This window comes from Dipodomys spectabilis, unplaced genomic scaffold, assembly GCF_019054845.1.
Source record: "Dipodomys spectabilis isolate Male_0828 unplaced genomic scaffold, ASM1905484v1 ptg000001l, whole genome shotgun sequence".
Classification (NCBI taxonomy): Eukaryota; Metazoa; Chordata; class Mammalia; order Rodentia; family Heteromyidae; genus Dipodomys; species Dipodomys spectabilis.
Window position 1 is genome coordinate 8,408,794 of NW_024870678.1, and position 15,522 is coordinate 8,424,315.

The window sequence follows — 15,522 nt, forward strand, 5'->3', positions numbered from 1 at the left end:
AAAACAGTAATCATGTTTGAGCATCTCTCTGCATGGAATTAGCATGATGTTTGAGTATTCCCACGGCAACCTACCAATTGCCTTTCTTGATTTCTATGGCTTTTATATGTTTAGGTCCATCCCCACTGGGGATGTGTGCCTCTGACTTCTATTGAAGGGCTTAGAACGAATCTATTTATTCACGTTACCAGATTTTTTTATCCTTACATGACTCACTAAGACATCATTAAAAAATAAACTAGCATAAGTTTAATAACTGGCCTTGTTAATATTAAAACATGACTTTTTAAAAATACAATCAAAGGGAGAACAACAAAGGAGTGGGCAACAATGCTGGACAAAAAATATATTCATTACCTTACTCATGTGACTGTAACCCTCTGAACAGCATCTTTACAACAAATCCTCAAAGAAACAACTGCCCCATAGTGAGCTAAAGACTTAAAGAGAGTCTTCTCCTAAGAGGAAATAAGAATGGCCAATAGACACATGAAGAAATGCTCACCTTCTCTAGCCATTAAAGAAATGCAAATCGAAACAACATTGAGATTCCCCCTTACCCCAGTTAGAATGGCTATAATCAAGAAATCTAATAACAACAGCTGTAGGGAACCCTACTGCATTGTAAACTTGTTCAAACCACTTTGGAAAGCAGTGTGGAGATTCCTCAAAAGACACCACATAGAGCTCCGCTCTGACCCAACAATCCCACTTTTGGGCATTTACCCAAATGATCACAAACAAGGCTATACTAAAGCTACCAGCACAACTATGTTTATTGCAACATTATTCACATAGCTAAGAAATGGAACCAACCCAGATGTCCCCTACAATAAAATTTTTAAAAAAATTTTAAGGGAAAAAAATCCAATCTGAAAATACTTCTTGAGTTCTTGATTGTACTCTGTGAGCTTACTGAAGGAAAGAAATAGTACACTTAAACAACAGATAATTATCAGCAATAGATAATTTAATTATCAGTATATTTATTATCTATATGTATTTTTATATATCATATATTTATCAGTATAATTATCATCTATTGCTGATAATTATCCATATTACTGATCTCATCTGATAGCATAAAATAGAAAGCATTGCTTTCTATTTTGTTATGAGATGGGTGAACTGTATTGCTTTTGGAAAAGACGTCAAATTTTAATCACTTGAAATAGCTGAGTTTGTAACATCAAAAAACTTACGTTGGGCTCTGGCTGAGAGCTGAGGATCATGGTTCAAAGCCAGCCCTGGCAGGAAAGTCCATGAGATTATTATCTCCAGTTAACCACTTGAAAAGCAGAAGTGGAGCTGTGGGTGAAGTGGTAGAGCTCTCACCTTGAGCTGAAGAGCTGAGGGACAACACTCAGGCTCAGAGTTCAAGCCCCACAACCAACCAAAAAAAATTATTCATGTCATAAAAATTTACATGGTTAGCTATTTTTCTAAGATATAAGACACATAAAAAGGTTAGTATATTTTTAAATCATGTGCTTACAGAAAAAATCTACAGCTATCAGCTCTGAGTTTCACAGATACCCTGAGGATACTTTATACTGTATCATTAACCTAATATCAATGGCCAGATGAGTATATTCATGTCATCCTTACAGAGGCTTTTGCTTTTGGGGATTTTTGTACCTACTCTAGGGCTTGAATTCAGGGCCTAGGTGCTGTCCCTAAGTTTTTTTGCTGAAGGCTAGTGTTCTACAATTTGAGCCACAGCTCACTTCTGGCTTTTTGGTGGTTAATTGGAGATAGGAGTCTCATAGACTTTCCCACCCAGGCAGGCTCAAACCGTGATCTTCAGAGTTCAGCCTCCTGAGTAGCTAAGATTACATTAATAAGCCACTGGTACCCAATTGAACACAATGTTTTAGGTTTGTTTTTTTTAGAGTATTCAGAGTTCAAAATGATAGTAAAGGTGATATTCATAATATTCATTTAAAGTTTATGTTAGGAATATAATGCATTTCAACCCTTAGTCTCAGTGAGCCAGGTCTTTCTTTTTATATGTGTATTTTTATTTTATTTATTTTATTTTTTGTTTGTTTTTTTTTTGCACTTCTTGGAATAGATCCCAGCTCCTTCTTGTGTTAAGCAAGCATGCTACTACCTGAGCCACACCCCCAGCCCTCCTTGAGTCCGGTCATATTTATTCATAAATATCTCTATTTTCAGTCAGCTTCAGGACTATATTAGTAAGTCAAAAGCAGTCAAATAATTAACCATTTCGTGTGGGCCAGTTTAATGACTTTCTTATTTCTTATTAGTAACTTTTATTTCTACTCTTTTTTGCAATGATTTTCTTGGTTATTATGGACCTCTGTTAAGTCCTGTGGTTCTTAATAAGCTAAAGATTTCCCTGTGGAGGTTATTTTCTTAACTTCTCTATTGAATTTGGTGGGGATACATATATTTAAATACAGTGTGGTAAAATAAGATTCAGACGGGAAACTAGGTCTTAATACCAAATGATTCTCCAAGTGCTACTTCAGTATAAGGTTATATACACTGTGTTTGTAAAATGCAGGGTATAGCTTTTTGAAAATATGATGGTCTTATCTAAAAGGACTATTTCTACACTTATTTTGGTGATTGACTAGTTAACATTTTTTACTGAATTACGTTAAAAAACCATTCTTGAATCTGTATAGATTCGTAGTACATCTTTTTCTTTTCAAAACAACAGTAATATAATAGTCTACTGATTTTATTTTTGCTTTCTTCATAGTAGTGTTAGCATTTAATTAAAATGTGTGAGCTCTTGAAATAATTGGTCAATATGTTTAATATTGTAACACAACAACAAAGTATCAAAAGTGATGTTTTTGGCTACACTAAATGATGTTGTCACTGACTCTTGATCTCTTTCCATTCCTGAATCCTAACACTGTCCATGGTAATCCAGTTTCCTCTCAAGAGGAGACATGGTCATATTTTGTTTTCTTTCCTGAGCTCTGACAAGAGATTCACCCAAAGACATCACAGTCTGTGCTACAGGTGATCATGTTCGTGTCTTGGAATTTTTATGTTAGCCTTGTTTTAAGTCTCCCAACGAAATGTTGATTGAAAATACTCAAAGTTTGTATTTGCTTTTGTAAAAGGGTGCCAGAACAGTGAGGTAGTATTGAAAACAGTTTGAAAGTGCACTGTTCATGGTGTTTATTTAGTAAATTGAAGGTTAATTTAATTATGGGAGGGAGAGGTTCTCTCCGAGAAATACATGTTTTGGTGAATTAAATAATTCTGTATTTGTTCTGTTTTATCCATCAAACTAAAAATAAAACAGCATTTCACTTGTTTATGCCTCAGGATTAGCAATGAGGAGATAGTTCTTCCAGCAGAGATAATCATATTACATTCCTTAACTTGGCTATATTGTGTGGTAGATGAAGAAATATAATTATTGGTTTTGAGGATAAAAATGCCATTTTTCTTGAATAAGATGAAAATAAGCACTGTTCAGAACTTTGAGCATCAAACTACAAAAACAACCCTCAACAAACACATTGTTCTTTCTGTGTTATTCTTTTCTCCTTATGCTGATTTGGAATGGGGCTGATTCTGTAGAGGAGAACTTTGTTTTGCTAGGGAGTCTACATATTTTATATGTAGCCAACTGACTGTAATGTTTCATTGGAGTATGTCTCCTTTTGGATTTGTTAAGTAAATAGTTCCTATGGCTTTCATACTCATAGGATTTGACAGAAAACTTGCAGTCACTATGTGAAATACTGTGCAGTTTTCCTAACTTCTCCAAATGGCCCCAGACATTTACAATTGTCTAGGAAGGATAATTTTTCTTATTATGAACAATCAGTTTACTTTAGCACTAAACTTCACAGAAGTGGTTTTCAGTTTTCAGTTTTTGTTACTTGCCAGTACAAATGTCTCTTTGGAATTCAGTAGTCACTTTGGAAAGCATCCTAAAGGACTATTGTGAATCATCACTTGTCTAAAACTATATTTTAAGAATAACTAGTATGGTACATTATAAATACAGTTTATAAAGCTTGAAATATTTTTAAAAGGTTTCCTCCAGGCTGGCGGTGTGGTTCAGGTGTTCAAAAGTCATATATTTATTTACTTATCAGTGATGTATCTTTGTCAGTGTAATAATGTATGAATAAAGTTAGCTATTGAGGCATAGATGCTAAAAAAGCAAAAGGTTAGAAGCAAAGCAGGCATTTGAATGGCTGAACTACCATTTATCTGTATACAAAGAAATAATTTTATTCATAGAAAAAAGTAAATTTTGTTCCATAGACACTGAAATTGAAAGGTTTTAATGATATATGACCTAAGAAGAATAAATCAGAATTCATAGTTGTATATATTTTATGCTCTTTTCTGTAAAAAAAAATGGGATAGTGTAGAAGAGTGTTCAAGAAACTAAAAACTTCCTAAAGGCAATTTCACAAAAAGAAACCTTCACTTGATCCGAAGTCAATGTTAACTTTTTATCTCTTACAATGAAATATTGTGAGTGATCAGTCTCCTTTCCTAAGATTATAAAATTGCTTACAAATCTTGAAGTCATGATAGGATTGATAATATTTATTTGCTTTGAAATATCACTGGTATTCTATTCTTTAGTATTCTTACTTGGGAGAAGAATATGTAAAATATTTCTATTTGACTTTTGTTTTTGTTCTTTAAGATCATAGTTTTCGTCCCACTAGTCTAGCTATTTTTTTGTTTTGTTTGTTTTTTAATATCATGTAACTGCTTTGGGATTAGAAAGATCAATTACATGATCCCTGCTTTCAGTTAGCTTATTAATAGTCTGACTATTAAAGAATTACCATAGTACATAAAGGACAAAGAGGAATGCATCTTGAAGAAGACATGTATAAGTATGAGAAAGGACATAATATATCTATCAGAGCATGAAGGAAAGAAGACATGGAAGCCCCTGTGGAGACAGTGAGACCTCGAAAGATAAATTTGATCTGTAGATTCAGATTAAATGCCACTAAAAATACTCCTGTCGTACTTCATAAGATTTGCTTTTAAATGGAAGCATACCTTGAGTCAGAATGATATTTGAAAGTTAAATCAAATATCTGAAGAAATAGATCCAACCATAGTCCCTTTGTGCTTAAGTCCTAGCTCCATCTCTGCCAAAACTTCAGCCATTGTGGCATAGCTCTTGCCATACTCCATTTGTCCGTGTTGGAACTATTTTGTGTGAGTATCCCCTGATCAGAGTGACTCAATCCCTGGAAAGAAGGCCCACTGCCTCTTTTCTCATCTCAGATTGTTAATGCTATCTTTTGGCCTAAATGTATTGCTATACAACACTACATCCCTTTTGTCCAGTTGGGAGGAAGGGAAGGCATGAGGTTTTGGGCTACACTTACCTGGATTATTTGGGGGTAAGAAAGTGGAAGGCAAATGAATAACAAACCCCTATTTTGTGTATGTCGCAGAAATTTGCCCCCCTTTTTCTCCACCTAATATTTACTAATTTGGTCTACAAACAACAATCCCTCCATCCCCCTCATGTCTCTTGAATTAATTGTAGTGGTCCACACTTCTATAAAAATATCAAATTGTGTGGGCCTTATCAGTCATTGGGATAACTTGTTTGGTGGAATCGTAGACAGATGGCTTTTCTGGGCCTCCACTCATTCTGATGCTTTGACTGCTGCTGTCTTGGAAGCTCAGGCAGTGGGAAAAGAACTTGGGGACCAGATCAAAGCCTTGAAACTATGTTGAAAAAGCTGACTGCCAAAAATCCAGTGTTGAAGTCTAAAACTAAATTGTTTTTTAAATTCAAAAAATATTAACATGCATTGTTGAAGAGATTCGGGTCCAGTGAAGGATCAAGTATATGGGAAATTGCATTTTTTAAAGTTACTCATTTTCAGTAGACCATAACAAAAAGAAAAAAGAGAAAAAAATACATGAAACCTCAAGAAAAGATATCTCTCTGCCTGCCCAGAATTTGGACCTACTTTTTAGCAAAACAAAGGAAAAAGAGTTGAGCTAAATTAGAATGTTCGAGAATGTTAAAGTGGTAAAAATGAGTGGAAAGGCACATCAGTTTCCAGAGACTTTAAGAGATCATAAGCTGATATGAGACTAGTATCTGTCCTGACTAAGCTATCGAGCTCCTTCTGAAAGACTTTCTATCCTTGAGTTAGATGTCATTGAGACTACTGATATTATTAAAGCACAAAACCTAACTGCCTTGTATGGATTGCACACTCAGAAATTTTAAAAAGCAAATTTTTTAACTAATGTCTAATATTGTCATTCTCTCATCTTCTCTATGCCATTTTTTAAGAAGAAGCATCTTCCATGGGAAGAATGATGGATGAGCTAGCACATTGATTGAGATGGATTGTACTCATAAATTGACATATTGAACTAAACCCTTATGCAACTACTGAAAGATAAAAAGGAAAGAAAATTAAAAATATCTCCCATTGGTAGCATGAGCTTTCAAAAAAAAAAAGTAGTTCCTCTAAACTTATAAGAACTTACTAGTTTGAATGGCTGAGATCACATTACCCTAATGCAGTTTTTATAAGATAATAACTTGTCATGAAACATACTCATATCTCTCCGGTAAATGGTTGTACCAAAAGTTTGAGTGTAGATATGGCAGTGCTCGGGCATGCTGCCTCCTTGAAAACATTTCAGTTTAGACAACAGCTTTATCATAAACTCTGCATGTCTACATAGGTACTTCCTCCTCCTGTTTAAATTACCTACAACATCCCTTCAAATCCAGAAAAGAGTAGTTTGTAGATTTTTTAAAATTTAAACATTGTTTAGTGAAGACAAGAAGATACAATCTTATGAAGTACACACACACACACACACACACACACACACACACACACACACACACACACACAATCCTGTTTTCTTTAGATATATTAGCTCTCCTAAGAAGTACTTTAAATAGTCATTGTCAGTGCGCATGCCCTGTTTTTCGTCTATTCACCTCACTGTTCATAGAAAACTCTTTCACACGTTTGAATTTCTCCTACCTGTGTTTGCTGAGAGCCCCTAAGTGCTTGTTGTTGGCTGTTCTTTGAAAGTCACAATTTTGTCATGCTGGTGCTCATAGATGCTGTCCGTAATAATTCCAGGAAGGGTAGAAAACTGTCCACTAGGTCCAGAATCCTTTTGGGGTTGTTTTTGAACTTTATACTTTTTGTACAAAGCTGTGCTGAATCACATGCTGGCTACCGAATGATGGCCTGCCTTCTGATTCATTTCCAGGAGAGAATACATTTCTGTTGTTTTCCAGCAACAGTGACTTTTTGAGATGTGGAAGGGGATTGGGAGATTTTCATTTATTTGATCCCATGTGTTAATGCAAGAATGGAATGATACCTTGGCCTGAACACTTACATTGCGAGAGTTCAAAAACAAATTCTTCAGTAGTTTTAATTATTAAATCTAAATAAAGTGTACATTTCAGAAGGGAAATGTGTTTCATATAAGTCTGCTAAATAGCTTTTTTGTAACATCAATTTTTAATTCTACTTTATTCCTTTTCAAAATTGACTCAGCACTGTGTTTATTCTTTTTTTTTAAATCCAGAGAGGCATATTAAGTTTTCCAGAGAGAGAAAAAAGAAGAGTTTTATTAAATAAAATTAGTATAGTTAAATGAAGTCAAAATTACACATTTTCTTAAAGCAAGCATAAAAAGACAATGTACTGTATCTTTTCATTTGCTGAAGTTAAAAAAAAAAATCTGATCTCAGTAAGCAGAGAATAGAATAGCAATTGCCAGTGCTTGAGGTTAGTGGGGATAGGGAGAGACAGGGCAATTTACAGTATAGGGTGCAGGGAAATAGGAGGAATAACTTCTCATATTATGCAGGATAGCACAGTTCTGTACCCCACTGTAGGATAGCTAATCTTGACAATAGTTTGGTAATTTCAAAAGAGAATTTTGAATGTTAGCAAAACAAATCATAAATGTTTGAGAGGACAGATGTACCCATTTTTAAATTTTTTATTGCCTTAGAAGTTTATTCTATTTAAACTAATATCACAAATGTTTTAAAGTGCAAAGTATGTCACTTCTATATTTGCATTTTCTTGTACATGTAAAAATCATTGGTGATAAATTGATTCTAAGCAATTTAGTATTCTGAATAGGCTTTGTGATTTAATCTTCTTGAAGAACAGAAATTTCTCAACCATTTTAATTCCTTAGATTGCATGTCACACATAGTAGTTTCCCAAAAACACAACATAATAAACAAAATTCAGATAGGCAAGAAAGATCACATAATTCCTCTGCTTGATTCTAATAAGAAAAAAAAACTTATTTCAAATATGTGTAAGCACATATGTAAGCATTGTAGTTTTGTCATGTTTAAATAGAAGTACCATAATGAAGTTGATTTCAGAGAATGAGTTTTTATCTTTTCCATAAATTAACAACTAGATACAAACTGAAATAAGGTCTCTTTGAAAATTTAGTAGACATTTCCCACAGATCTATGGTATAACTGAACTGCTGTCCAAATGAGTGCTTTCCATTTATTTATGTGGACAAAGACACATGTGTTTAGAGGAGCAAAAGAAAAAACTAATTATAATACCAGCACAGAGACTGGATAGGTCAGTAAATTAGCTACTCAAGAATATCTGGCAGATAATCACAAAGGACATTGTTTACATACCTTACAGCACATTTTTGGCATCAGAGCAGTAAAGAACAAAGGAGTAGGCAGGAAGTGAATAATACATGTACAAAGTATCAAATAATTAGGGGAAAGCATGGGAAGGAATAAAAGAATAAGACTGATTTGATACAAAGTATACTTATGGACAATATTTGCACTTAGCACCTTCTTAGAAAATGAAATACTTTTGTGATAAATACACAATGATTATCTTTACTGAAAGAATTATAATTCTTATTACTATTTCTTGAAGAGTATTTTCTCTAGGGATAGGTTAATGGCTATTTTCTGCACTGTCTTATGGTTCTGTTGTATATGTAAAAGGCCCACTCTGCAATTGTTCTTTTTTTTTTTTTTTTGGTGGGTCGTGGGGCTTGAACTCTAGGCTTGGGCGCTGTCCCTGAGCTCTTCAGCTCAAGGCGAGCACTCTACCACTTGAGCCACAGCGCCACTTTCAGTTTTTCAGTGGTTTATTGGAGATAAGAGTCTCACGGACTTTCCTTCCCAGGCTGGCTTTGAACTGAGATCCTCAGTTCTTAGCCTCCTTTGTAGCTAGGATTACAGGTGTGAGCCACCTGCGCCCGGCTTGCAGTTGTTCTTGAAAGGCTATTTTGCTCAGGCTACTAATTTCTCTTTTGTCTTTAGCTTTAAGCCTTTTATTATTCTGCACATTTTCTTTTCCTTTGTTCTCCTTAGGACTTGGAGGATTTCCCAAACCTATAAGTAGTATCATTGGTTAGTGTTTGGACACTTCTGAAACATAAGCTCTGTCTCCTTTGGCTATGCTGAAATGCCCTTAAAAGTGGGGACATTCATCTTTTTTTGTTTATTTCTTTCTTAGCACAGTTCTTGGTCAGTACTAGATGTTTAATAAACAATTGTTGAATAACCTAATAAATTTAAATATGAATAACTTGTGAATGTAATTGTTAGCACTGTTATGGCTTGCATATTTTAAAGTTGTAGTCAGTTGGCTTCTTTGTTAATTACCCACCAAGATTATTATTTTAAGAATAGAAGTCATAAAGTGAAATAAATATAAATAGGTATGTTTTGCTCAGGTTTTGCAGAACATTATTTTGTTCAGGGAATTAGAACTTGGGAATGTTAAATAGACACTGTTCTATAAGATCATTTATAATCTAGCTATCGGAACTTTATACATTTATTCAAACAGGTCCTGGTATGGAAATGCTGATAAAGATGGTCATTATATTGATAATCATCAGATTTCAGAACTAGCACTCCTGAAGAGGTCCTGAGAAAGGAGAGGAGATTAGAATAGTCCATGGTTTAGAATGGAAAATCAGAGCCCATTCAGTTCCATATTTGGCATCCCCGTTCTCTTACTATTTATTCTACTGTTCGGTTTAAAGATCACGACAGAATTCTAAGTTCTCCAGACTTTCTCCCTTGATGGGAAAACTAGGCCACGTAAGACAAACAGGCTCAGAGAAGTCCTGAGACAAGATTGTGTGAATGAATGTGTAATGTCTCAGTTTTTGTGTTCTGATGTTGAAGAGGTACTTAATGAGATGATTTTAATCTGGTCCTACATTCAAAACAGCTCAAGTCCAAGGGTAAGAAGGTGTTCTGGCCTGTTTTGGTTAATAGGGATTTTATTGATGGATAGCCAGCTAAGTCAAAACAACATCTTTGAGAAGTAGTAAGATTGTAGAAAGATTGTAAGATGAAAAGAAAGACAGGTTTTTTTCTCAAATGCTATCGTATCCATCTATAGATATTGGGCTCCTGACTTTGCCATCTGTATATCAAGATAAATACAGGAGTTGAGCATTCCTTAATTGACTGTAAATCTGTGAAGCCTTTCAATAGCATCCTATGATTCCCTCACAAAAAGCTCAAAATTATTTGTCTTCATTTTTTTATACTGTGTAAGTGGTTTTACAATTATTTTAAGTAGAGATCACTATGTTATTTCATGTGTGGAGATATAGCAATGAAATTCCTCCCACATAATTAATTTAAGCTAATAAACAAAATATATTCTTAAAGACTGTATTATTACTATGCTTGGTAATATGTATACCTTGGAAATATTTTTTTCTTTACATAGCAACTAATAGTTTATATAAGAAAGAAAGGTTGAGAATTTTAAGTACTTATTATATTAGATTTAGAAATAATCAGAGACCTGTTATTCCTGGATGTTTGGAATTTATGCAGTTTGATCTTTCAGAAAATCTTTCTTTGTTCCTGTTTGTTTTCTAAATAAGGAAATAACAGAATAATTCAGAATAGGCAATTTGCCACAATTGAAGATCTCAGTTGTAGATACCCAATTAGGCTAAAATCCTCTGTTTAATTTGAAAACATTTTGATTTTTGATATATTTTTATTGTAAAGATACTGTATTGAGGGGTTACAGTTATATGAGTAAGGTAATGAGTACATTTTCTATTTAGCTTTTTTAACATAAAAAAATTGATCAGAGAAGTGGAACTGTGGCTCAAAGTGGTAGAGTACTAGCCTTTAGCAAAAGTGCTCAGGGACAGTACCCAGGCCGTGAGTTCAAGCCCCATGACTGTAGGGGAAAAAAAAAGATCAGATGACTGGTTCACATACATCATTGCTTGGAAGTAACATTAAATTAGTTATTTTTATGTTCTTCCATATAATTTTTAAGTTCAAATTTTTACTCATTATGCTTATAATCGCTTATAGTATTTATAGTATCCTGGGAATAAATGAAACACCATGTATTAAAAGTAACAATTCAAACGTTTCTAAACCATAACCCCTAGCAGTGTTTCTATGAAAATAAACTGACAGTGTTCCTATGGGAGGCTCACTTACTTGAAAAACATATCAAGACTTCCCAGATTTTATGTTAAAGAGTACTAAAAATTGAAACTTAGAAAAGTATGGTTAAAAAAGGAAGAAATGAGAGCATTTCGCCTTTACAATCTGAAACTGAAATACCTTCACCTATCTGTGGTAGTAAAACAGTGAAGATTTGTTTCATCTCTGTGAGTTTTGGACAATGGAACAAAATCTTCCAGTGGTGTGACTTAAGGGAGTAGACAGTATATCATATCCATCCCGTTCTGCAAATGAGCCTTCTTCCCTGCTACCATCACCCAACCAGGATGCTGTATGAAGACCCTATGCCTTAGGGTAAGGAGGAGAAATCAAACACATCTGGCCAATACCCCCTTGTCTTCTCTTTTCCCATTACATTAGTATTTATTTTTTTGTTGTTCTATCAACTTTTTGTTTTGGAGTCATCCCTAGATTTACACAAAAGTAGTGAAGAGATCCTGTACTTCCTCTACGTGCATTAGTCCACACACTGGATATTACTATGAATTAATCTTCATAGTTCATGGGGTTTCTACCAATTTTTCCACTAATGTCTTTTTTCTGTTTCAGGATACCACATTCCATTTAGTCATCGCGTCTTATTAGCCTCTCTTCTGGTCTATGACGGTTTTTATTTATTTTTATTTTATTTCCCCTAACCTTGACAGTCTTGGAGTACCAGCCAAGTATTTTGTAAAACGTCCCTCTGTTTGGGTTTGTCTGGGGTTATCCCATGACTGGACTGGTGTTATGGGCCTGAAGAAGGCTTGCACAGAGGTGTTGAGCCTTTCTCTTCAGCATATCAGAGATGCATCTGGTGTTGAGCCTTTCTCTTCAGCATATCAGAGATGCATCTGTCAGCAAGACATCTCTGGTAATGCAAAGCGAGGTTATCTGACCTTAAGCATTTACTAGCTTTCTCCACTGTGAAGATACTTATCTTTCCCTTTTCATAATTTATTCATTGGAAGCCCCTCAGTAGTTCCAGCCCAAATTCAAGGTTTGGTGGTTGGAGATGCTACTCTGCCTGGAATAGTGAAATTTGAAGTGTTCTATGGACACATGGACAGACTGTTTTGATCCTACCAGTAGGACAGAAAGTGCAGTGGTGTTAATCCTTTGCCTTTCTCTGAGGCAAAACATGGTAGGCATGTTCAAGTGAAATCATAAAAGATGTCTGGGTGGAATATAATATTTATCACTTGTTATAAAATTCAGGTTGCAAATAAGAACAAAATACTTCTTCCTTCATGCTTTTCATGGTAATGGAAAATGAGTAATTTGTATAAAAACTAGACAGACATTTTCTCTAGCTACCTTCATGATTTTCCTTTTGTATTGACCTTTAGCTGTCTGTTGTGTAGTAAATACCAGGATAAGTGATATTTTTATCTTGTTCTTTTCTGAACTTCTTAGATCTGCGTATCTTTTGTGTATATTTTGTATATATAGATAGATATAGATATCGTATATATATATTGTATATTTTGTGTATATTTTGAATTATTCATTTTCTGTTTTTATTTAACATAGAGAAATTCAGTTGACTATTGTTCAGTTTCATTCATATGTCCTTAGTTCATCAGGAGCTGATGAGCCCACCGAAGAATCTTCATCTTTGATAGTCTTTTAAATTTTCAGTATTTCCATACTCCTTTGCTAACATGTCCTGTCTACTCATTCATGTTCATCTTTTTTCACTAGAGCTTTCAACACTTTATATCCCTTCCTGATAGCCCAAAAATCTGAATCAAACATAAGTCTGATTATATTTGTTATTTTGTCTTTTAACAGTAAGTGGTTTGGGAGAGGGTCATTTGTCTAGTCACAATTTTCAATTGATTGCCAGTCGTTTTGTGAACATTAGGTACTACATCAGCAATATTTGTACCTCAACGGGGACTTGGTAGATTTCTTCTGTCAGGCTGTTCATGTGTTAGTTGTAGTCTAGTCAGGAGTTGAGCTCACTTTTGGATTTTTTCCTACCTTCTGTGGTCCACCTGTTTCAAAATCCTCACGTGCTAGGCTGCGCTGTCCAGGGCTTAGAGAGGCTGTGCTGCATACTAATTCACATTCTTGCGCTCCCCTAGACAGGATACTGTGCTATGCATCTTTTTTTTCTTTTTTGCCAGTTCTGGGGCTTGAACTCTAGGACTGGGCACTATCTCTGAGCTTCTTTGGCTCAAGGCTATAATGGTCTACCACTTGAGCCACAGCACCACTTCCTGTGCTGTGCATCTTGGAGGGGTGAGGCAGGTGTGGTTCTGTTCTGATTCAGCCTCACTCTTAGGAAACCATCTACATCTACACCTGGATTAGGTTTGTTTGTTTTCTTTTTTTAAGCAATCTTGGTTTTCCTCTCCATGACAGCCAAATGCTATCCTTTCCCTACAGCTGACAGTGGGCAGAGGTTTTCTGCCTCATCCAGAAGCAAAACACCTTTACTTGGTATTGACATAAGATCATAGATCCAAAACTTTGTCCAGGGCAGAGTTTTTCTTTCATCTTTCCCACAGTCACACTTTGTCCTTTCTGGTTTCTATAGATACTTGCTTCTCTTCCTCTGGCTACCTATGCCTTTTGCCTCATTCACATTAAGATTCTGAGGAAGTAAGTGGCACTTTGTATCTGACTCTTGCAGATACTCTCATCCTCCCCCCAGCTTTCCTATGACTGCTGATCACTTCCTTGAAAGCCATGTGAGCTAGAATGTGTGCCCTCAGACGAACAGATGCATGGAAAGTCTTGCCTGGCAGCTGGTCATGTAGTAATCCTTCCACCAGCTCACCATATAGTCCAAGATGAAGAAGCCCTCTTCCTCATTAATTCTCTTATATTTCTTTGTGCTTCTGCCTCTTCCATAGTTCTAAAGAAATGTATGCTGTCTGGGGTTATCTGGACATTTGTTACACTCTTTTAAGTTTAGACGGTCTTCTATGTCCTTCTTTCTCTTGGTCAGAAACCACACTTGCCCATTGGTTTTCAGTTATTCCAAATGTATTAGAATTTTTGACCGATATTAAACATTATTACAGCACAGCTATAATATGATGTGTAAATTTTAATATAATGTGTAAATGAGAGTTCTCACCATTCAAGGTGATAAGTTTTATCTTTTGCTAATACTTGTGCAGTATTCATGAATTTCTCTAACTCTTAGTATTATTCTTGATATTTCTTTTTGGAAATATGCTCTTAATTACAAGTATAGAAAAATGATGTCTCTTTGGAAGGAAGAATTTGGTAGAATAAAGAAATCATGGCTATAATTTAGCTCATATAACCAAGTTAAGACATGGTATACTTTGTATGAGACACATTGTAAAGTAGCTATTTTTAGATCAAATTTTATTTCATGAGCTAAACATAATAAAATAGGCATAGAATTATTGATTTTAAATAATTAGTTAAATCATAATTTTGCCTTTGAAGCTGCTTTATTTTGCCAATACTAGATTTGAATTCAAGACTTTGAACATGTTCATTTAGCTTGCTAGGTTAGCTGTTTACACTTGAGTCACACCTCCAGCCCAGCTTTTAGTCAGTTATTTTGGAGATGTTGCCCAAGCTGGCTTCAAACAAAGATACTCTGATCTCAGCCTCCTGAGTAGTTTAGGATTGCAAGCAGGAGATATTAGTGTCCAACTTGTTTTGTCCATTTAAATAAGAACATTTATCTAAGAAAAAATGTTTCTATATTTCAGTGATTTTTTTTTCTATATATAGATAGACACTAACTGCAAGTCTTTTAAGGGATTTGTGATATTTAATATTACCACTGAGAAGTCTTGTATAGTTAGTACATTTTGAAGGTGGTGTTAATAGAAATACAGTAACAAGTTCTTATTAGCTTTTATAGAGCAAAATTGTAAGATAAGGGTTTTTATTTTTTACTGTGAAAATACTGTACAGAGGGGCTACAATTACATGGGCAAGATAATGAGTACATTTCTTATCAAGCATTGTAGCCTCCTCCTTTGTTTCCCCTTCCCCTCCCTTCCCAGCCTCCCCCCGGCGTCCCCCCACCAAATCTTACT

The 15,522-nt window shown here is 34.9% G+C and overlaps 2 protein-coding genes across 3 annotated transcripts in view; one reads left to right on the forward strand and one right to left on the reverse strand.

Annotated features, from left to right (window-relative positions):
• Col10a1 (collagen type X alpha 1 chain) overlaps positions 1-7,070 on the reverse strand; it is a 33,935-nt gene extending 26,865 nt beyond the window's left edge. The window contains exon 1 of the mRNA XM_042665740.1: positions 7,005-7,070. The gene's annotated coding sequence lies outside the window, so the exon portion shown is untranslated. The remainder of the gene's footprint in view (positions 1-7,004) is intronic.
• Positions 1-15,522, forward strand: part of Nt5dc1 (5'-nucleotidase domain containing 1) — a 105,601-nt gene that overhangs the window by 40,957 nt on the left and 49,122 nt on the right. The window lies entirely within an intron of this gene.